Source organism: Triticum aestivum, chromosome 4B, assembly GCF_018294505.1.
Source record: "Triticum aestivum cultivar Chinese Spring chromosome 4B, IWGSC CS RefSeq v2.1, whole genome shotgun sequence".
Taxonomy (NCBI): domain Eukaryota; kingdom Viridiplantae; phylum Streptophyta; class Magnoliopsida; order Poales; family Poaceae; genus Triticum; species Triticum aestivum.
In genome coordinates this window covers 416,588,069-416,613,164 of record NC_057804.1, presented here as the reverse complement: position 1 = coordinate 416,613,164, position 25,096 = coordinate 416,588,069, and positions in this window count along the sequence as shown.

The following is a 25,096-nucleotide window of genomic DNA, read 5'->3' as shown; positions in this document are numbered from 1 at the left end:
ATGATTTATTTTTTAAAATGGATGAACTTTTTCAAAAAGGATGAACTTTTTCAAAAAAAATTCAAATTTTATGAACTTTTTTCAATATTGATGTTTTTTCTTTAAATATGTGAACCATTTTTAAAATCGTTGAACTAATTTTCAAACTTGATGAACTTTTTTGTCAAAATCGATGAACCTTTTTCAATATTCATGATTTCTTTTTTTAAATGGTTGAACTTTTTTCAAAAAGGATGAACTTTTTTCAGTTTTGCATAAACTTTTTTCAAAGTTGACGAACTTTTTGTAATTTGTGAACTTTTCTTAAAAAATGATGGAGTTTTTTAAAGTTTGTGAACTATTCTTCCAAAATGATGAACTTTTCTCGGGAAGTCGATGAACATTTTCAAACTCATGTTTAAAAAAAAATCTAAGGGACTAATAAATATCGTGCACACTCTTGGTCTTATAAACTTAGCGTTATTATTAGTCACAAATGTTCAGTCGTTCTAGTGGTTAGCTCAGCTTGAAGAACGATGTGGTGATCTAAGTTCGAATCCTGGAGGTGACGTTTTTTCGTTTTTCTGGCGGCTGGCCCAACAAGTGGTGCAGCGGGCGCAAGCTACCTGTTCGGGTGCTTAAGTCCCCAAATCCTATTCGGCGCCCTCAGCGCCCGATATAGGGTTAATGGTACAGGGCACACACACCCTGTCCATGCTGGGGCCGGCCCATCTATTCCTTCTGTTTTCCTGCTGTAAAGCAAAAAACGGAAGAACGGGTTCAAAATAGATGAACTTTTATAAAATTTGATGAACTTTTTTCAAATTCGTGAACATTCTCTTCATGTTGATGAACTTTTTTCAAATTCGATGAACATTTTTCCAAATTCAATGAACTTTTTTAAATATTGATGCTTTTTCTTTAAATATGTGAACCTTTTTCAAAATTGGTGAACTAAATTTGAAACTTGATGAACTTTTTTGTCAAAATCTGCGAACCTTTTTCAATATTCATGATTTATTTTTTAAAATGGATGAACTTTTTCAAAAAGGATGAACTTTTTCAAAAAAAATTCAAATTTTATGAACTTTTTTCAATATTGATGTTTTTTCTTTAAATATGTGAACCATTTTTAAAATCGTTGAACTAATTTTCAAACTTGATGAACTTTTTTGTCAAAATCGATGAACCTTTTTCAATATTCATGATTTCTTTTTTTAAATGGTCGAACTTTTTTCAAAAAGGATGAACTTTTTTCAATTTTGCATAAACTTTTTTCAAAGTTGACGAACTTTTTGTAATTTGTGAACTTTTCTTAAAAAATGATGGAGTTTTTTAAAGTTTGTGAACTATTCTTCCAAAATGATGAACTTTTCTCGGGAAGTCGATGAACATTTTCAAACTCATGTTTTAAAAAAAATCTAAGGGACTAATAAATATCGTGCACACTCTTGGTCTTATAAACTTAGCGTTATTATTAGTCACAAATGTTCAGTCGTTCTAGTGGTTAGCTCAGCTTGAAGAACGATGTGGTGATCTAAGTTCGAATCCTGGAGGTGACGTTTTTTCGTTTTTCTGGCGGCTGGCCCAACAAGTGGTGCAGCGGGCGCAACCTACCTGTTCGGGTGCTTAAGTCCCCAAATCCTATTCGGCGCCCTCAGCGCCCGATATAGGGTTAATGGTACAGGGCGCACACACCCTGTCCATGCTGGGGCCGGCCCATCTATTCCTTCTGTTTTCCTGCTGTAAAGCAAAAAACGGAAGAACGGGTTCAAAATAGATGAACTTTTATAAAATTTGATGAACTTTTTTCAAATTCGTGAACATTCTCTTCATGTTGATGAACTTTTTTCAAATTCGATGAACATTTTTCCAAATTCAATGAACTTTTTTAAATATTGATGCTTTTTCTTTAAATATGTGAACCTTTTTCAAAATTGGTGAACTAAATTTGAAACTTGATGAACTTTTTTGTCAAAATCTGCGAACCTTTTTCAATATTCATGATTTATTTTTTAAAATGGATGAACTTTTTCAAAAAGGATGAACTTTTTCAAAAAAAATTCAAATTTTATGAACTTTTTTCAATATTGATGTTTTTTCTTTAAATATGTGAACCATTTTTAAAATCGTTGAACTAATTTTCAAACTTGATGAACTTTTTTGTCAAAATCGATGAACCTTTTTCAATATTCATGATTTCTTTTTTTAAATGGTTGAACTTTTTTCAAAAAGGATGAACTTTTTTCAGTTTTGCATAAACTTTTTTCAAAGTTGACGAACTTTTTGTAATTTGTGAACTTTTCTTAAAAAATGATGGAGTTTTTTAAAGTTTGTGAACTATTCTTCCAAAATGATGAACTTTTCTCGGGAAGTCGATGAACATTTTCAAACTCATGTTTTAAAAAAAATCTAAGGGACTAATAAATATCGTGCACACTCTTGGTCTTATAAACTTAGCGTTATTATTAGTCACAAATGTTCAGTCGTTCTAGTGGTTAGCTCAGCTTGAAGAACGATGTGGTGATCTAAGTTCGAATCCTGGAGGTGACGTTTTTTCGTTTTTCTGGCGGCTGGCCCAACAAGTGGTGCAGCGGGCGCAACCTACCTGTTCGGGTGCTTAAGTCCCCAAATCCTATTCGGCGCCCTCAGCGCCCGATATAGGGTTAATGGTACAGGGCGCACACACCCTGTCCATGCTGGGGCCGGCCCATCTATTCCTTCTGTTTTCCTGCTGTAAAGCAAAAAACGGAAGAACGGGTTCAAAATAGATGAACTTTTATAAAATTTGATGAACTTTTTTCAAATTCGTGAACATTCTCTTCATGTTGATGAACTTTTTTCAAATTCGATGAACATTTTTCCAAATTCAATGAACTTTTTTAAATATTGATGCTTTTTCTTTAAATATGTGAACCTTTTTCAAAATTGGTGAACTAAATTTGAAACTTGATGAACTTTTTTGTCAAAATCTGCGAACCTTTTTCAATATTCATGATTTATTTTTTAAAATGGATGAACTTTTTCAAAAAGGATGAACTTTTTCAAAAAAAATTCAAATTTTATGAACTTTTTTCAATATTGATGTTTTTTCTTTAAATATGTGAACCATTTTTAAAATCGTTGAACTAATTTTCAAACTTGATGAACTTTTTTGTCAAAATCGATGAACCTTTTTCAATATTCATGATTTCTTTTTTTAAATGGTTGAACTTTTTTCAAAAAGGATGAACTTTTTTCAGTTTTGCATAAACTTTTTTCAAAGTTGACGAACTTTTTGTAATTTGTGAACTTTTCTTAAAAAATGATGGAGTTTTTTTAAAGTTTGTGAACTATTCTTCCAAAATGATGAACTTTTCTCGGGAAGTCGATGAACATTTTCAAACTCATGTTTTAAAAAAAATCTAAGGGACTAATAAATATCGTGCACACTCTTGGTCTTATAAACTTAGCGTTATTATTAGTCACAAATGTTCAGTCGTTCTAGTGGTTAGCTCAGCTTGAAGAACGATGTGGTGATCTAAGTTCGAATCCTGGAGGTGACGTTTTTTCGTTTTTCTGGCGGCTGGCCCAACAAGTGGTGCAGCGGGCGCAACCTACCTGTTCGGGTGCTTAAGTCCCCAAATCCTATTCGGCGCCCTCAGCGCCCGATATAGGGTTAATGGTACAGGGCGCACACACCCTGTCCATGCTGGGGCCGGCCCATCTATTCCTTATGTTTTCCTGCTGTGAAGCAAAAAACGGAAGAACGGGTTCAAAATAGCTGAACTTTTATAAAATTTGATGAACTTTTTTCAAATTCGTGAACATTCTCTTCATGTTGATGAACTTTTTTCAAATCCGATGAACATTTTTCCAAATTCAATGAACTTTTTTAAATATTGATGCTTTTTCTTTAAATATGTGAACCTTTTTCAAAATTGGTGAACTAAATTTGAAACTTGATGAACTTTTTTGTCAAAATCTGCGAACCTTTTTCAATATTCATGATTTATTTTTTAAAATGGATGAACTTTTTCAAAAAGGATGAACTTTTTCAAAAAAAATTCAAATTTTTTGAACTTTTTTCAATATTGATGTTTTTTCTTTAAATATGTGAACCATTTTTAAAATCGTTGAACTAATTTTCAAACTTGATGAACTTTTTTGTCAAAATCGATGAACCTTTTTCAATATTCATGATTTCTTTTTTTAAATGGTTGAACTTTTTTCAAAAAGGATGAACTTTTTTCAGTTTTGCATAAACTTTTTTCAAAGTTGACGAACTTTTTGTAATTTGTGAACTTTTCTTAAAAAATGATGGAGTTTTTTAAAGTTTGTGAACTATTCTTCCAAAATGGTGAACTTCTCTCGGGAAGTCGATGAACATTTTCAAATTCATGTTTTAAAAAAATCTAAGGGACTAATAAATAGCATGCACACTCTTGGTCTTATAAAGTTAGCGTTATTATTAGTCACAAACGTTTAGTTGTTCTAGTGGTTAGCTCAGCTTGAAGAACGATGTGGCGATCTAAGTTCGAATCACATACAGGTGCACCAACCATTCCGCCATGGAACAATTTATGTTTAGAATTCTTGTCCGATTCTTTTTATTCTTTCTGCAACTCGCAAAGCCCCACACTATTCCGCAAACCGTTTTTTCTTTCTTTCTTCTCTTTTTCTGTACCGGTTTTGTTCGCCTCTTTTCTTTCCTTTTCTGCTAAATAAGTGCGCCTTTCAGAAGAAAAAAAACAAAGAAACTTTTTTTCAAAACATACAAGCTTTTTAAAAAAGAAAAAAACCATTGGTTTTCTGAAATTCATCAAATGCGAAGAAAGATCATCGAATCTAAAAAAAGTACATCGGATTTGAAAAATATTTCATCATAATTAGAAAAAGTAAATCAGATTTGAAAAAAAGTTCATCGATTTTGAAATAAGTTCATCGATTCTGAAAAAAGCTCATTGGATTTGAAAAAAAAGTTCATCGGATTTGAAAAAAAGTTGATCAAATTTGAAAATAGTTCATCGAATTTGGGAAAAGTTTATTGAATTTGTAAATAGTTAATCGAATTTGAAAAAATAGTCCATCAAATTTGAAAAAAGGGTTAATCAATTTTTTTAGAAAATTCAACGCTTTTGAAAAACCGATGAACTTTTATTCAAATTTGGTGAACATTTTTGAAAACCAATGAACTTTTTTGTAAATCCGATGAACTTTTTATCAATTTCGATAAACTTTTTCTCAAAATCATTGACTTTTTTCGAATTAGATGAACTAGTTTTCTTTTTCCGTTTTCTGTTTTCTTTTTCATCCTGGTTCATTGAATTGTTTGCAAATACGTGAATTTTTCTTTTGAAATTCGATGATTTTTTTTCAAATTTGTGAACTTTTTTAAAATTTGGTGAACTTTTTTGAAAACCGATGAACTTTTTATCAATTTCGATAAAAAAATTTTCAAAATTATTGACATTTTCGAATTAGATGAACTAGTTTTCTTTTTCCATTTTCTGTTTTCTTTTCAATCCTGGTTCATTGAATTGTTTGCAAATACGTGAACTTTTTCTTTTGAAATTCGACGAACTTTTTGAATTCGTGATTTTTTTTTAAAAAAAATTGGTGAACTTTTTTGAAAACCGATGAAGTTTTTGTAAATCCGATGAACTTTTTATCAAGTTCAATGAACTTTTTTCAAATTAGATGAACTAGTTTTGAAATTCAATGAACTTTTTTTCAAAGAACCACAAGTTTACGTTTAAATTCAACGAACTTTTCGAATTTTTTGTGGACTATTTTTCATTATTGATGAACTTTTTTCAGAATCATTGAACTTTTATTGAATAGGGCAAAGTATTTTTGTATGTTCAGAAACTTTTTCCGAGATCTGTGAAGTTTCAGTTTTTCTAAAGGAAATCATGTAACAGCGGCTTTAATAGCTTTTCAAGGTTTCATGTTGAACTTAATCACTTCTAACAGCACGTCCGAGTCGTTAGCTGAACACAGCACGCTGTGTGGGTCATGAGTTCGATTCCCTTCGTGGGCGGGCCCACCCCGCGCTGGCAGAATACCGTGCTACAGTATCCCGGTTTTGGAACCTTCCTTGAACCGTTTTTTTTCTTTTTGCCCGATTTTCTTGTTTTTTCTTGGTTTTTTTTGTTTTTCATTTGTTTAGTTTTCTTATTTTTTCGCTTTTCTGTTTCTTTTTCTTCTTTCTTAATTTTTTTTCTTTTTCTTTTTTATTTTCCGTTTATTTTATTTTCTTAAGTTTACTTTTTAAAGACCATCTTTTGAAAATTGTTGAAAATTCCAAAAAATGTTCCTGTTTTGACAAATGTTCAAAATTTCAAAAAAATCAAAATTCAAAAAAATTCCTTTAAAAAAACTGTTGGCATTTTTGAAATCTTCGAAAATTGTTAATTGTTCACGACTTGAAAAAATGATTCCTTTTTAAAAAATTGTTCGCATTTTTCAAATCTTCTAAAATTGTCCTGGACTTTTCAAAAAATGTTCTTGTTTTACAAAAAATGTTTGAATGTTTTTATTTTCGAATTTTCACAATGTTCAAAAAAGTTCCGGTTTAAAAAAAATTGTTGAAAAATTTAAAAAGAAAATTCATGTTTTCATTTTTTTTCAGGAGTTGCAAAAAATGTTCTGGAAGTTTGAAAAAATGTAAAAAAGAATACCTTTTGTTCACAAATTCAAGAAATGTTCCCTATTTCCAAATTTATTCACATCATCAAAATGTTTATGTTTTACAAAATTTGTTCGAAAATTCAGAAAATGTTTTTGTTTTGAAGAAAATATTCGTAATATAAAAAAATTCAGTTCTAGGTCCTCGGTTCGACCCAATACAATACATGGACTGTAGTTTTTGGGATTTTCTGCGAATTAATGTTCCAGTTTTGTCGCTGTCGTATGTGTTTTAAAATGTTGCGCCACGAATTTGAACATGAGAGTGTCTTTGTGCGAGTGCTTTGCACGCCCGGCCAATTAGTACGAGGTCACCGGTTCAAGTTTCAGCGGTAGCGCTATTCGTTTTATTTTTTGCGATTTTTCATCTCGGGATGCCGCCGCGTGCAACTGTAAATGGGCCAGCCCTGGCTAGCCGCTCCTATGCGAAGGGCGGGCACTTTACCGCATCGAGCGCCGTATAGGAGCTCCCCTAAGTCATCATCAAGTTTGTGTTAAGGATATACTAGTAGGGTGCTACCCACTTGAAGGAAAGGAGTCGGGTTTTCACCGGCTTTCTGGGTTTTCTTTCACCGGTTCTTCTTCATTTATTTCTGTTTTTGCTTTTTTTTCTTTCCTTTCCTTTTCAGTTTTTTCAGTTGTCTTTGTTTCTTTCTCAGTATTCAATGGCTTTTTCCTTTCCTTTTTCTTCATTTTTTTCGGGTTTGTTTGTTTCTTTCTCGTGCTTCATCTCATTTTTTGTTTTCCCTCAGGGTTTTATTGTTTTCCTATATACATTTTTGATATATATCTAATACTTTTTATAAAACATGTTTAACATTTTTCAAATACAAGTTTAACATTCTTAGAATACCTGGTCAATATTTTACTATACACAATCTTTTAGCATTTTTAAAATGCTTGATTATCATTTTTCAAATACATGATTAACACTTTTTTAATACATGGTCAACATTTTTTGTATGCATTTAAAAAAGTTTGATTCACATTTTTTAAATATAAGATTAACATTATTTTAATATATGATCAATATTTTTCTATACACATTTAACATTTTTTAAATACTTTTTGGCATTTTTTTAAATGCTTGATTAACATTTTGATATACATGATAAAAAAATCATTTTTAATGCATTGGCGACATGTTTTCTATACGCATTTAACTTTTCCAAATGCTTGATTAATATTTTTCTAAGACTTAAAAAAACAAATGCTTGATTAACACTTTTATATACTTGACATTTTTTTTACCATTTTTAAATACATGGTCAACATTTTTTCTATATAGATTTAACTTTTTTCTAATGTTTCATTTAAAAATTTCAATTTTTTGTTCTATTTTTTTCCAAATTCTTGATTAGAAATTTTATATACATGGTCGTATTTTTCATCATTTTTTAATACATGGTCAACATTTTTTTTGTACACCTTTATCATTTTTTCGAAAGCTTGATTAACATTTTTCAAATACTTGCTCAATATTTTTTCAGATGCTTCATTAATTTTGTAAAATACATGATCAAATGTTTTAATACAAATTTTTATGTTTTCCACATATTTTTTGTATACATGATAAACTTTTTTATACACATTTAACATTTTTATACACATTTAATATATTTAGAATATTTGAAAGTATAAACAGAAGTAAAATAATAATAGGGGAAACACTCTGGTTCAACCGGTTGATTTCCATGGCACTATCCACGCCTCTTCCATGCGTCGCATGTCTTGCATGGGACCACCAACCAATACATCGTGTGGTTCCTTTTCCTCTTCGTAAGTGAATGGATAAGGTCGCGAGTACTTGAGACTGCGGACGAGGTCTGGATGGGGGCGTTGTTGCCATCGCAGAAGTCGGGTAGCTATAGAAGGGGTCGGGCGCGGGCGTCTGCAGGGCAGCCATAGATGAGGTCGGCCAAGGGTGCCGCTCTTGTCGTCGGTCAGCGTCTGCTGTGCAGCCAATGACAGGTCTAGCGCGGGTGCCGCTGCCGCCGCCGGTCGGCACCTGCACACCTCCGTTGACCTCCTTCATGTCTTCCCCGAGCATCATTGGTCGTCTCCCTGTTGCAGCTGTAATGCCGGAGTTGCAACCGGCGCCTAAAAATAACGATTGTGCTCCTACGGCATGTATCGACGATGTGTGGCGACGTTTTTGCACACCATCTTCATTGCAAAGTTTCTGCAACATTACCTATGTTACAGAAGTTTTTCCGCCACATCACTTCTTTTGTAACACAAAGTGAAGCCCCAATAAAAAGCAGCAACATTACCTATGTTGCAAAAAAAAATTCCTCGACATCACCTATGTCGCAAAAAAAGTGAAGCCGAAAAAAATACTGCAACATGACATATGTTGCAAATATTTTTCACAACGCAACTTGTGTTACAAATATTTCAGCCACAAGATCTCTGTTGCAAATGGGTTCTACAACATGACTTTTGTTGCAAAAGTAGACGACAAGATGGGTTGCTAGTGTTGGGAAACGTAGCATGCAATTTAAAAAAATTCCTACACTCGCGCAAAATCTATCTAAGAGATGCATAGTAAGGAGGGGGAGAGTTTGTCTAATTTACCCTCGTGGACCGTAAGCGGAAGCGTTTCACAACAGGGTTGATGTAGTCGAAGTTTCTTCACGATCCACCAAACGAGTACCGAACGTACGACACCTCCAAGTTCTGCACACGTTCAGCTTGGTGACATCCCTCGCCTTCTTGATCTAGCAAGATGTTGAGGTATGAAAGGATCGAGAAGAGGTGTCTAGAGGGGGGTGAACAGACTCTAAGCAAGAAAAGTTGCAATTTTTAATTTCTTTAAGTTTGAGTGGAATTTTGGCACAAGTTTAACATTCATAATACATATCAAGCAAGCATGCAAAGAGTATATGAGCAGCGGAAAGTAAAGCATGCAAATTTCAAGAATGTAAAGGGATGGGATTGGAGTGTGCAAACGCAATTTGGAGACACGGAGATTTTTGAGTCGTGGTTCCAATAGGTGGTGCTATCATTCATCCATGTTGATGGAGACTTCAACCCATGAAGGGTAACGGTTGCGCGAGTCCACGGAGGGCTCCACCCATGAAGGGTCCACGAAGAAGCAACCTTGTCTATCCCACCATGGCCGTCGCCCATGAAGGACTTGCCTCACTAGGGTAGATCTTCACGAAGTAGGCGATCTCCTTGCCCTTACAAACTCCTTGGTTCAACTCCACAATCTTGACGGAGGCTCCCAAGTGACACCTAGCCAATCCAGGAGACACCACTCTCCAAGAAGTAACAAATGGTGTGTTGATGATGAACTCCTTGCTCTTGTGCTTAAATGATAGTCTCCCCCAACACTCAACTCTCTCTCACAGGATTTGGATTTGGTGGAAAGAATATTTGAGTGGAAAGCAACTTGGGGAAGGCTAGAGATCAAGATTTATGTGGTAGGAATGGAATATCTTGGTCTCAACACATGAGTAGGTGGTTCTCTCTCAGAAAATGAATGCTGGAAGTGTAGGCACATTCTGATGGCTCTCACCACGAGTGAAGAGTGGGTGGAGGGGTATATATAGCCTCCACACAAAATCTAACCGTTACACACAACTTACCAAACTCGGTGGGACCGAATCCTAAAACTCGGTCGGACCGATTTAGTAAATAATGTGACCATTAGGATTTTCGGTGGCACCGACATATCATCTCGGTGGGACCGATATGGTTAGGGTTAGGGCATAACGTAATCTCGGTGAGACCGATTACACAAACTCAGTGAGACCGATTTTGGTAATGGGCACACAGAGGGTTGGTCAGGCAAACTCGGTGGGACCGATTCGCTCATCTCGGATGGACCGAAACGTTAAGGGAAACAGTGAGTTTGCATTGCAATCTCGGTGGGACCGATCGCTCATCTCGGTTTGACCGAAACATTATGAAGGGAAACAGAGAGATTGCATCCCATCTCGGTGAGACCGAGATCCCCATCAGTGAGACCGAAAATACTAGGGTTGTGGCAGTGGCTATGTCAAGAGAACTCGGTGGCGCCGGATAGAAAGTTTTGGTGGGGCCGAGTTTGACTTTTGGTTTGGGACATATGTGGATGTGAGAAAGTGGTTGAGGGCTTTGGAGCATATCACTAAGCACTTTGAGCAAGCAAGCCATTAAGCAACACCTCATCCCCTCTTAATAGTATTGGCTTTTCCTATAGACTCAATGTGATCTTGGATCACTAAAATGGAAAATGTAGAGTCTTGTGCTTTGAGCTTGAGCCAATCATTTTTCCTTAGCATCTTGAAGGGGTTCCACACCCTCTAGTCCATGCCACTTCATTGTTGAACTTATCTGAAACGTACTAGGTAAAGTATTAGTTCAACAAGAGATATTCTGACATTAATTACCACAGGGAGCACTGTGTTTTCAATCTCCCCCCTTTTGGTAATTGATGACAACATACATCAAAGCTTTAGATAAAGATATAGAGAATAACAAGTAAAGCTTTGGAAAGACATGTAACATGCATAGGCTCCCCCTACATGTATGCAATCATGTAAATATGAAATATAGGAGCATGTGAATGCATAAGCATGATAGAGTAAGCAATGTGTTACATGTATCTTGGATATATGCATTAGAGCAAATGATGTGAATATAGGAAATGTACCTTCATGCTCATGAGTCCTTCTTGCAAACAGTATGTACATCACCAAGAAATCCTCATACACATGACTGTGATGCATATACTTACCTTGTGGTCTTGAGTTGGCTTAGGAAGGAATGAACCTGCGTAAACAAGGTTAGATAACACAGATACACCTACTAGACAGAGCAAACAAAAGAACCACAAGAGTACCAAGACTGGGATGACATGTAGAGAGTGAGTACTGAGTACTACATTGGATATAGACATGTCCCCAAAGGTAAAGATGTGCAATGAATTCAAGGATTTCCTTCCCTTAGATGTCTTGCTCCCCCTGAATCTAGCATGGGATACCGGGAGAAGATAGGGAACAGAAAACCAGAGCAAAGAAAAGAAACAGAGCTAATGCAAACAATCAAATATAAACACGTCTTTCCCCTCTTAAAGACATGTGACTTCTCTTCTCTTGAACACAAAGCATATGGGGTCTCTTTCTCTCTCGCTGAGTATATTCTCCCCCTATAGAAATAATTAAGCTTTGATGTGATCTCTCTCTCCCCATTTGACATCAATTTCCAAGAAGGGTTCTTCTGGATTTTTGTTACAAATGGGTTTGGTCCTGGAGTCACAGTGCAAAGCAGCAAGCCGAATGTGATGCTGGTAGAGGACAAGAATCATTGAGTGGAGCTGGATCAAGAAGAATGCAGGAACAAGTGTGAAAGTGCAATCTTGCTCTTAAAGAATATTTTTGATATTGATGACAAATCTACATATAGGGGACTAACCTTGTTTTCTAAGTATATACACAGGCCGTCAGTCCTCTGGTTTTTTCTAATGAGCATCATGATCACATCATAAGAGTTTTTACTCAAGCAAATTATCAATGAGGAAAGGAGCAAACAAAGATGAAGTATTGTGCTCTTTTATATTTCTTGAGTAATAGGAATCCCGCACTATTAAGAGGGGATCCGAGGTGTAGGTTCAAGACTTGCTCACATTTTGTCTCACAAACAATTTTTCACAAAAGACCAAAATCCCTAGCAAAACCCCTTAGCCAAAACCTACCACTTCTCCTAGCCGGATCATCCGGACGGCTCCCCAGATCATCCGGGCTTCACCCAGATCAGCCGGACCTTGCTCCGGATCATCCGGATAATAGGCGGTTTTCATCACAGAACGGTGTGGGTGAAGCCGGATCGTCCGGACGTTCTTCCGGATCATCCTTGCTGTGCCCCGGATCGCCCGGATCCTGTTCCGGATCATTCGGGTAATCTTGCCCTGTTTTTCATAGAACCCAGATTGTTGTAGGCGGGTCGTCCGGCCAGGCATCCGGATCATCCGGGATATGTCCGGATCGTCCGGGGTGGCCTCCGGTCTGTCTGGGCTGCTCGCACCTCTGCTGCCACCATCTACATCCAGGCTTTCAGCCAGATTAATCCGGACAATGTCCAGATCATCAGGGTGGTGTCCCAGATCATCCGGGCTGGTCAACTTCTGTCCAAACGGCTCAATTCTGGACGTGGTATAAATAGTACCTTACCTCTTCGAGATAAGGTTGAACACTTCACACAAACACGCCTCAAGAACACCACTGCTCCCCCTCTCTTGCTCATACACTAAATCCTAGATCCCAGCTTGATTCTTGAGAGTTTCAAAGAGTTGTTCCAATCAAAAGAAATATCTTCTCCCTCTCCTTCTTGTGACCAAAGCATATCGTGGTTTGAGCAAGTCTTGAGTCTTTCCCCTTGGATCTTGTTACTCTTGGAGGTTGGAGACTCCTAGGCGGTAGGAGTCATTCGGTGAGGAATCAACCATTGTGATTACCCCCGGAAAGTTTGTGAGGGTTTGGAGACCACCCCAAGGTCTACCACTAGTGGTTGAGAAATGCCTTCGTGGTGTTGTCTCAAAGGGAGAATAGGGTGAGCCTTCATGGTGTTGGTGTGCCTTCGTGGTAACATCCACCTCTCTAACGGTGACGTAGCTTCCCTCCAAGGAAGTGAACATCGGCATACATCCTCGTCTCACGGAGTTGCGGTTATTCCTAACCCTAACTCTCTACTTGTGGTTACTTGTCTCTTAGCTCTTACTTATCTCATATTGTGCTTGTTTCTTTCATACTGTGTTACTTGCTTAGCACTTAGTACTACTCTTGCAATTGTTAGGCTCACTCTCATATTCCGCATTATTGCCTAAAATTTCTTAGTAATAATTAAAATTTTGTAATTGTACCTATTCACCCCCCTCTAGGTCCATCTCGATCCTTTCAATTGGTATCAGAGCCTCGTGCTCTATTCTTGTGGCTTAACCGCCCTAGAGCAAGATGAACCCCGATGGGACTCCCCTTGTTGTAGATCCGAAGGATAAAGGCGAGGCTTCTTCTGAAGTCAAGTCCTTTGCTTCTGAAGATCTGGAATGGGCCCTTGCTAAGCAAACAAAGGAGCATGACGCTTCTCTTGAGGCCTTGGTCCAAATGAGATTAGCCACGTTGTCCATGGTGCTTGCACCACTTTCGGGTGGTGCGACCTCGACGCCAATTGTGACTGCTCTGTCACTTGGTCAACAACCTCCTAGAAATGTTTACTCCGGTGTTCCTTGGCTTTATGCAAGACCCCAGGTTGAGAAACCGATATATAATCCTCAAGGCAAACCTCCTTTACTTAGTGCCACTTCCGATTTTGCCTTGTGGAGAGTTGCTATGCAGGATCATCTTCGACATGGAAATGATGAGATGCTGGAGATCATGGAGTATGGTTATCATGTGGTTGATCCAAAGAACCCACACCAAGAGAAATCTATGACAAGAATCTCAATGACACTGCAATCATGTGTATAAGGAGAGGTATGTATGACAAGCAAAGGAGACCGTTCATACACATCACAAGTTCCAAGGAACTATGGGAAAGTATTATAAGATCCAAGACCGGTACCTCCACCCTTCGAAGTGCTCAATATGAAATTGCTAAGGGGCAATTGCAAAAAATTTGTATGGAGAAAGGTGAAACTCCCAATCAACTCCTTGAGCGTCTCATGACTCTCACCGCCAACATTGAGTCGTGTGAGTGTGACAAGACACAAGATGGATTCAACATGACTAAGCAATTCCTTGTGGATAAGTTGCTTCATGCTCTTGCCCCATATCACCATCAAATGGTGTGGGACATAATACAACACCATGCCTTCAAGGAAATGACTACAGATGACATCATATCCACCTTCCAACTATTTGAAGAGTCAAAGGCAAATGCCACAAAACATCTTGCCATGCATGGTACTCCAACATCAAAGATCAATCTTGCATTGAAGGCCAAGTATGTATGTGAAGATGAGCAAAGTGAAGAAGAAGAAGGAGATGATGATGATGAAGATGGTGATGAGATTGAATCCGATGAGGGCCCTTCATATGAAGACATGGCTCTTTTTGTCAAGAAGTTTAGCGCGGGAAAATTCAAGGGAAGATTTCAAAATAAGAAAGTAAGAAAATGCTACAACTGTGAAGAAACAAACCACTTCTCCAACGAGTGCCCTTATGAGAAGAGAGAGATAAACCAAGGTTTCCCAAGACCTTTCCTAAGAAGAAGTTGCCAAATCCTTTGAACTCCAAGCTCAAGAAGAGAGATGGGAAAGCAATGGTTGCTCAAGAAGAATCCGATCCAGATGATGTTAGTGATGTTGCCGGAGTTGCTCAAGACTCTCAAAACACTCTGATGTTAGTGAACAAGAGTGGTGATGTGGTCACCTACAACTACATGAAAGACTACAAGGGCAACGCTCACAAGTGCCTAATGGCAAAGGCCGTGGTAGAAGATGGAGAGGACCAAAGCTCTCCTGACAAGGTCAAGGTAACCCCACGATCAAATCCTCCTCTTTTCACTCCTTCTACTCCTAGTGATGAGTATCTTGATGCGGAGGATAGCTATGATGATGATGATCCTATGCTTGCTAAACTTAATAAGTTCATGTGCTCCCTCAAAGGAAAGAAGCTCACTATGTTTCGTATGCTTATGGAGATGGTGAGTAAGCACATCATCACCATTAAGGAACTCGAAACCCTCATCACCGAGGAAAAGGAAAAATGTGAAATCCTTGAGCGGAAAGTCCAATATGAGGAAGCACGAAATGATGAACTATGCTTAAAAATTGGTGCAAACATTGATGTTCATACTAAAGATCTTGCCTCCTTGAAAAAGGCTATTGACTCTTGCGAAGAGTTGATGAATGATAAAAGTAAGCTTGTGAAGTCTCGTGCTTCTCTCTCTAAGGATTGTGAGCTTCTATCCGTGTCCCTCAAGACTAAGGAAGAAGATCTCACCCTTCTTACAAAGAGTTTTGAGACGCTCAAACTTACTTATCTTGAAACTCTAGCCAAGGCTTACTCTTCTCCTATTATCAATGTTTATGCTTGTACTATTAACTCTAGTGGTGATCTAGCATCTATTCTTGAGGAAAATCGCTTCCTCAAGGCTCAAATCGAGAAAGGTCTCATGACATGTGCTCAAGGGCAAAAGAACCTTAATGAGGTATTGAGCCAACACAATGAGGTGTTTGCCAAAGAGGGACTAGGGTTTGACCCAAGCACAAGCAAGAAGAAGATGTCCTCTCAAAAGTGCACAACCCCTCTAAAAGAAACATTTGTACGAGAAGGGCACAAGGAGAAAGGTAAGGTTGTTAGTGGGAAGGCCACAAGGGGCATGCCCACTCTCAACAAGCCAAAAGAGTTCATGCCTCCATCCTATGTACTTCGTAAGACTAAGGATGGAGAAGTTTATGCAAAATTTGTTGGTCCTCGAAATGCATTGCGATTCTATGCTATTTGGGTCCCTAAGACCCTTGTGACTAACTTGAGAGGTCCCATTGCAAAATGGGTGCCTCTAACCAAGTCATAATTGTGTGTAGGTTGCCTTCTCCGGTGGAGTAAAATGGGTGATTGATAGTGGATGTACCAATCATATGACCGAAGATAGCAAATTGCTCTACGATTTCATGGAAGCTATTCAACCATTCATGAGCATTATGTTTGGTGGAGGTTCAAAAGGACAGGTACTCGGGTTGGGCAAGGTGGCTATCACAAATTACATGTCTCTTGCAAATGTCATGCTTGTCCAATCCCTTAAATACCAATTGCTTTCTGTTCGCCAATTGGCTTCTGTTGGTTATGATACACTTTTTGGACTAACGGATGTGAAAGTCTTTAAGAGAGATACTCTCGAAGTGGCCTTTGTTGGAGAGTTGGATGTCAACCTTTACACAGTTGATTTCTTGAAAGAGAGCACATTCCATACAACTTGTCTAATGGCCAAGGCCGACAAGGGGTGGCTATGGCATCGCCGACTAGCCCATGTCGGCATGAGAAATCTTCAAGATATCTTAAAGGGGAATCACATCCTTGGACTAACCAATGTCTCTTTTGAGAAAGATCGTGTGTGTAGTGCATGCATAGCCGGAAAGCAACATCAATCAAAGCACCCACCCAAGAACATTGTGTCTACTTCAAGGCCCCTGGAGCTCCTTCATGTGGATATATTCGGGCCTCCTTCATGGGATAGTCTTGGTGGAAAAAAGTATGGACTTGTCATTGTCGATGACTACTCAAGATATACATGGGTGTTTTTCCTCAAGTCCAAGGATGAGACGAAGATCACCTTCATTGATTTTGCCAAGCAAGCACAACGCAAGTTTGACAAAGAGATCTTGGCAATAAGAAGTGACAATGGCTCTGAGTTCAAGAACTATACCTTGTAAGAATTCCTTAGTGATGAAGGGATTGAGCATCAATATTCAGCTCCATACACTCCTCAACAAAATGGTATAGCCGAAAGGAAGAACCATACACTTGTGGAGATGGCAAGGTCCATGTTGTATGAATACAAGTCACCACATAGTTTTTGGGCCGAAGCTGTCAACACTGCATGCCATGCATCAAACCGGCTCTTCCTCCGTACTATTTTGGAAAAGACTCCATATGAGCTCCTAACTTGGAACAAGCCAAATGTCAAGTACTTTAGTGTATTTGGGTGCAAATGTTTCATCCTCAACAAAAGAGAACGTTTAGGAAAATTTCAATCCAAAACAATTGAGGGCATATTTGTTGGCTATGGATCAAACTCTCACGCCTATAGAGTTTACAACAAATCCAATGGATGTGTTGTAGAAACTTGTGACGTGGTGTTTGATGAATTTAATGGCTCCCGTGGGGAGAAAGTTGATCTAAGTGATGCAGGTGAAGAAGATTCTTCTCAAGATATCTTGACCATGGGTGTTGGTGCACTTCTTCCTATGGAACAAGAACCTCGTGATGATGAAGAAGAAGATGGAAGCTTCACACATCATCAAACTACTTCAACACCCATACCATCACAAGTTCCTATTGCTCAACCGATGCCCTTAGCCCAAGTAGAAGAAGATGATCAAGTTCCTCTTCATGATAATCTTCAAGAACAAGATCATCATCAAGGGAAAGAACAAGAAAGTCCAATCATTGATGATGAACCTCAACAAATGCAATATGAACAAGAAGATCTTCCTCCACACATTAATGATCCATATGTTGAGGATGTGGATGATGGACATGAAGTTGAACCTCGAGAAACTCTAACCTCCATCATGCCTCGAGTGGCCGGTCGTGTTGATGTTGACAAAATTCTCACCGGCATATCGGAAGGTAGAGTCACTCGTAAACAATTGACTAACTTTTGTGCTCACTTCTCGTTTGTGTCTAGTGTTGAACCTCTCAAGGTACAAGATGCATTGATGGACAACGATTGGCTCGTTGCTATGCAAGGAGAGTTGAACAGTTTTGAACACAACCAAGTGTGGTCATTAGTAAAGAGGCCAACTACGGAACACAATGTCATTGGAACAAAATGGATTTTCAAGAACAAGCAAGATGAGAATGGTATAATCATCTGCAACAAGGCAAGGTTAGTGGCACAAGGGTACTCACAAGTTGAAGGTTTGGACTTCGGTGAGACCTTTGCCCCCGTTGCCCGTCTTGAATCCATTTGCATCTTACTTGCTTATGCTGCTTTCAATGGATTTACATTGCATCAAATGGATGTAAACAGTGATTTCCTTAACGGTCCTCTACAAGAAGAAGTATATGTGTGTCATGCCCAATATGCGACCCTATCCAAAAGGAACTCAAAGGTCCCACCAAGGATAGACCAGCATATTGAAACGCTTTTGCAAGGTGGATATCATTACATCAACAATACATAATAGATGGGGATACATACATAAGGCATACAATGCCACACGAATACAACATCACAATACATAAGAGCATCATCCGACTACGGATGAAACATAAACTCAAACGACATCCACCCTGCTAGCCCAGGCTGCCGACCTGGAACCTATCCCCTGATCAAAGAAGAAGCAGAAGAAGAACTCCAAACAAGCAAACATCGCTCTCGCGGCAAGATCATCGCATAAACTTGTACCTGCAACTGTTGTTGTAGTAATCTGTGAGCCACGAGGACTCAGCAATCCCATTACCATGGGTATCAATACTAGCTAAGCTTAAAGGGAAAGGAAGGGGTAAAGTGGTGAGGCTGCAGCAGCGACTAAGCATATATGGTGGCTAACATACGCAAATAAGAGCGAGAGGAGAGCAAGCGGAACGGTCGTGAAGCTAGCAATGATCAAGAAGTGATCCTGAACTCCTACTTACGTCAAACATAACCCAGAAACCGTGTTCACTTCCCGGACTCTGCCGAGAAGAGACCATCACGGATACACACGCGGTTGATGCGTTTTAATTTGGATCTGGTGTCAAGTTATCTACAACCGGACATTAACAAATTCCCATCTGCCTATAACCGCAGGCACGGCTTTCGAAAGATTATACCCTGCAGGGGTGTCCTAACTTAGCCCATGATAAGCTCTCGCGATCAACGAAGGATATACCTTCTCCCAGGAAGACCCGATCAGACTCGGAATCCCGGTTTACAAGACATTTCGACAATGATAAAACAAGACCAGCAAGACCGCCCGAATGTGCCGACAAATCCCGATAGGAGCTGCACATATCTCGTTCTCAGGGCACACCGGATAAGCTAAGCGTTCAGGTACCGACATAATCCAAGTTGCCAAGGAATGGTCCCGCACGGTGCTCTAGTTTGGACCAACACTCGGAGGAGCACTGGCCCGGGGGGGGGGGGGGTAAATAAAGATGACCCTCGAGAGCGCGACTCCCAAGGGAGAAAGGGCTAGGTGAGGCAAATGGTAAAACCAATGTTGGGCCTTGCTGGAGGAGTTTTATTCAAAGCGAACTGTCAAGGGGGTCCCATAAATCACCCAACCGCGTAAGGAACGCAAAATCCGGGAACATAACACCGATATGACAGAAACTAGGGCGGCAAGAGTGGAACAAAACACTAGGCAAAAGGCCGAGTCTTCCACCCTTTACCAAATATATAGATGCATTAATTAAATAAGAGCTATTGTGATATCCCAACATAATCCTGTCCACCATGGAGCAATCTTCAACTTCACCTGCAACTAGCAACGCTACAAGAGGGGCTGAGCAAAAGCGGTAACATAGCCAAGCAATGGTTTGCTAGGAAGTGTGAAAAAGGTTAGAGGCTGACATGGCAATATGGGAGGCTTGATGACCAAAAGATAGGTAACGCAGCATAGCGATAGAACGAAGCAACTAGCATAGCAATGATAGTAGTGAGATCCAGGGTAGCGGCCATCTTGCCTGAAATCCCGCAAGGAAGAAGAACGAGTCCATGAAGAAGATGAAGCCACCAAAACGAACCAAGCGTAGACGAACGAATCCTCACGATCGCAACCAAACAGGAACTATCGAGAAGAAGCACACAACATAGTAAACACACCACACATGAACAAGGCATGATGCACACACAAGCATGATGCATGACAAAGCTACATGAAGCTACTCATGGAAAGAGATGAGGCATACAAGAGCAATACATCAAGGCAAGTTTAAATGAGGCCGGGAACAACATATAACAATTCCGGTAAGTCCTCATATGCATATTTTGAAATTGGTCCAGATCTGAATAAACCTTATGTTCAAGTTGTTAAATAGCAAGTTAAAATGCACCAAGAAGATCTACACGAGATTCTAGTCAAGTTACATATGAAGTTTATTAGATTTGGAGCTACGGCCTAGAAGATATGAGCAAAAGAAGTTAAACATGGCATTGATGCAAAAGCATACAAACATCAAGCAAACACCTCAAAACAAAGATGCAACATGATAATATGAAACTACATGCAAAATCACGCAAGTTTCATATAGAGCACACTCAAAACGGAGCAACGGTTCAACACATACACTCTATACAAGTTTAAAGGACAAGTTGTCCCAAAATAGCAACTAGGCATAATGCAAGCATCAAAACAACATGCTACAGCATCTCAACATGAAAACAAAAGACATGGGCATGATGTACAGGTAAAGCATAACAAAACATGAACACTGAGCTAACTCCAGAAATCACTAGAACATGCTCAAACACACATGGCAAGATTGCAAATAATAACAGTTTCAGATTTTGTAGAAAATAACATCAGGTTGCAATGTTTAGAGCTATCAAACAACATGTTATAGGAACTCATCATGGCAAACAAAGGCATGGCATGAATGTACTAATTGCATAGAACAAAAGTCCCTTACTAACCATGAGCCAAAAAGGATCAGAAAATATGATGGCACCCATGTAAACATAGTAAGTTATAATACAGATTCATACATGGCAGGAACAACAATAAGTAGGCATGTTGGTGAGCTTGTACCACTCACCACAGAGCAATAAATGGCATGGCAAGGCAACCAACATTAAGAAGGCATGTTTATGAAGCTAAGCATGGCAATAGAAAGTTCATAAGGTGCATGTATCACTAACAACAATCATGGCAACAACTAAACTTAATGTTAACAGGCTGACAACAACATTATTTAGCAACTTTGGAGCAAGATAACAACAAGCTAAAGCAAGCTATAAATGCAACCAGGGGCATGGATGGATAGAGTATGACATGGTATAACAAAACACCCTTAGTGAACATCTCCAGATTATGCATAGAATGACTTGTAGCAACAGGTTTACATAGCATCACGAAATAACAGATTCAGCCTAGCAAAACAGTAACAGCAAGTACCCTACTAAACAAGCTTTATTCACTCACCACAAGTCATTGCATGACAAGATAAGCAAAGCATCAGCAAGAAGACATGTTTATGAAGCTAACAAAGGCAAGAACAAGTTCATAGCATGCAAGGATCAACTACAACACCCTTGGCAAAATTGAATAACATGTAAACAATCTGCCAGGAAATATTTTGTAGCAAAAATAGAGCACGAAAATGACATGCTATACTACTCCATAATTGCAAAAAAGGGCATGAATGGCTAGAGAAAAACCATATGTTCAAAACACCATTACTGAAGTATATCAAAATATGCATGGATCTCTCTGTAGCATCAAGTTTACATGGCATCAAAATAACAGCAGAACAAGGACTAAAATCAGCAACATCACAAAGCCTAGTTTACATGCTTGTGCTAGTCACCACATTGATCACAAAAATACATGGTAAGCATTTGTATAAATAAGACATGACATAGTTCAAAACACATGTAGACATCAACCTCATAGGATGCACACATCAATCATGGCAAAAAAGACAAATGAGCATGTTATAACAGTTTCAGCAGATTAACATCACATAGCAGACTTGCAACGAAGATTTAGGCATCAAGATGAGATCAAATGAACATGATGCAATGGAATAAAATGAAGTACTCGTTGAGACGAACAATTTGACATATCACACGCACAAAACAGAGAAGTATGCATGGAGATATGATGCGATGAACAGGGCAACATTATGCAAACTATTTCGGGGACTCAGCCAAAAATATACCCTCGTGGAAAGTTGGACGGGACGGTTCGGGGATGACCAGATCCGGGACGGGGCGGCGTTTGGTTGGAGGGAGTGGTGGATCTCATCCACCCTTAGATCCGGCTCCGGTGAGAACTCCGGCGAGGTGGCGAACTCCGGTGATGGCACAGTCGACGAGGGGGCGGCGGGGCCGGAGCGGAGGGAGGCGCTGGGTGGCGGGGACGACGGGCGGTGGGGTCGCCGGCGGGCGGAGCAGCGGTGGCCGGAGCAGGGGCTCAGGGTCACCGGCGAAGGAGCGGGGCGGCGCGCTCGGGGCGCGAGCGGCGCCGGCGAGCGGCGGTCGCGGCAGGCACGGGAGGTAGGCGAGGAGGCGGCGAGTACACGGGGCATCGGCGGAGCTTCGGCGACGGGGCACTGGATCCACAGCGGTGGGGCACCGGTGAAAGGCGGCGGCGGGCGCCGGGCGGCGGGGTCGCCGGCGGGTGGAGCCGCGGGCGTGGCGCGCGAGCGCCGGCGGCGCTCGGGCGCGGGCCGGGGAGGCAGACGGCGGCGGGGGCGCGGGCTCGCGCGGGCCCTCCCTGGGCTCCATGGGCCGCGGCGGCGGAGGACGGCGGAGCGCCACGTGGCAGATCTGGATTGGCGCGGGGGCAAGGGCGGACGTGTCCGGCTGCGGCCGGACGTGTCCGGTGGCGGCGGGGAGGATTAGGCTAGGGTTACATCTGCGATTTTCGGGGGGAGGCACAAATATATAGGTAGAGGGAGCTAGGAGAGTCCAAATGGGGTGCGGTTTTCGCCCACACGATCGTGATCGAACGACCGAGAGCATGGAGGGGGTTAGGATGGGTTTTGGGCCACTTTGTAAGGGTGTTGGGCTGCACAAAAGAAGGGGGGTTTCGGGCTACGCGATTAACCGTTGGAGTATCAAACGACCTCCAAATGGCACGAAACTTGACAGGCGGTCTACCGGTGCTATACCAAGGCCGCTTGGCAAACCACAGGCCATTCCGATAACGTTTAACACCCGCTCACAATGAAAGACAAAAAGGGGAACGCCGGAGGACATAGGAGAGCCGGATTGCAAAACGGACAACGGGGAAAATGCTCGGATGCAAGAAACGAACACGTATGCAAAATGAGATGCACATGATGACATGACAATATGCAACACGCAATCAAATGACATGGCAACGACGGCTAATAATTGGCAAACACCTGGCGCATCGAATTTGGGGCGTTACAACACTCCTCCACTAACAAGAGATCTCGTCCCGAGATCTTAGGGCCGAGACGGAAGGGAAAAGGATGAGGCGAAACAAGAACTCAAGAAAAGAAGCAAATAATCGAGAGCACACGAGAAGAAGAGAGGAACGACGAGAATGATGAGAATCGAAAGCTCACGGAATCAGATAGACTATGAAACCACTCCGGTTAGAACGAGATAAGAAACGAATAAGACTGAAAGGATTTAGGCAGCACTCCGGTTGAAAATGGAAGGAAAAGAACATGAACTTGAGGGGATGGAATGATACCTTATGAAGACATGACACAAAACCTCCGGAAAGAATTAAAAGAGTTGAATGAAAAGAACGGAGAAGAAAATGACAACTTGTGCCACGAATGAAATAGAAAGCAACCTTAGAATAAAAGATTGAATGGAGTTGTTGAGAAAATTCAACAACGAAAAGAATAAGCTTGTCGTGGACTTATGGATAACATCTCAGAAATTATGAGGTGATAACCAACCACGAGCGAAAAAGATTAAATAACTGGGAAGAAAGAAGAAATGCAAAACTACATTTCAAAAGAAAACGGAGAATTAAATGCACCTCGCGAAGCAAGAAGAAGAAAACTTGAGCTTCGCCTACAAGAATCTTGATGAACACTTGAGGAATGAATCAGATCGTGAAGAACCACCATGAAGAACTCCGGTGACAAAAGACGATGAGATAGAATGAAGGAATAAAGAATAAGATGAGCCTTACGATGATTTAGATGGAGGTTCCGACGAAATGGCCTAGGAAATTGAACTCCGAAAAAGAAAAGATGAAAACAATTGGAACTAGAATTTATTCATTAAGAACAAACTCCGAAGGAAGGGATTAATGACTTGGATGAACTAAGAATAAGATTTATTGTATGCTTATCCTTCATCAAATTAAATTGATGACAAGCAATGGATTTTGCATATTACTTATTCTTGTTGGAAAAAGGATTAAGGGGAATATGGCGCAAAACTTGAGAAAGTCTTCATGAACCACCGGTAGAATTGAAAAGAACGAATGGATTAAAATGATAATCAAGGAAAAAGGAATCTGAAGGAACCACCGTAAGAATTCGAAAATGACTGATGAAATAGAATGAATCACCGGGAAGAATTAGACGATCAAATATGCCTGAGGGGATTTAGATGCAAGAGAACAGGAAGAACTCGAGCTGATTAACGAACATTTGAACGAAGCACCCGGATAAATAGAGAACGATAACTGGAATGATGGCCTCCGGTGAAAAGAAACGGGAAAACAACGATTGGAATAATATGAGAGGATAATATGAAGCTAGAACCACGAAATTTTGAGAGAACGGACAAGGTTTAAGAGGAACTCTTCTTCAATCTTCAAATGACAACGAGAAACACCGCAAAAATTACTGAGATACTCCGGGAGAATGAAAACCGAAAAGGTTGAGCCAACAATGAAAAGAATTTGAGAGCGATCTTGGAAAAACATCTGACTGATGAAATCCATTCTTACGTCACACTTGAAAAGAATTTGGAATAGCTCCGGAATAATTAGAAGAGTCAGGTAAGATCCTGGAAAAAGACTTGTGGGTTATGGGCCCACTAAAAGAGAACACCGTCGGAAAGGGATGTTGAACAAATAGATGATGCACCGGAACAATTGAAATATTTGAATGAGGTGACAACCTCACATTAGTTCGAACACAGACGAATCTCC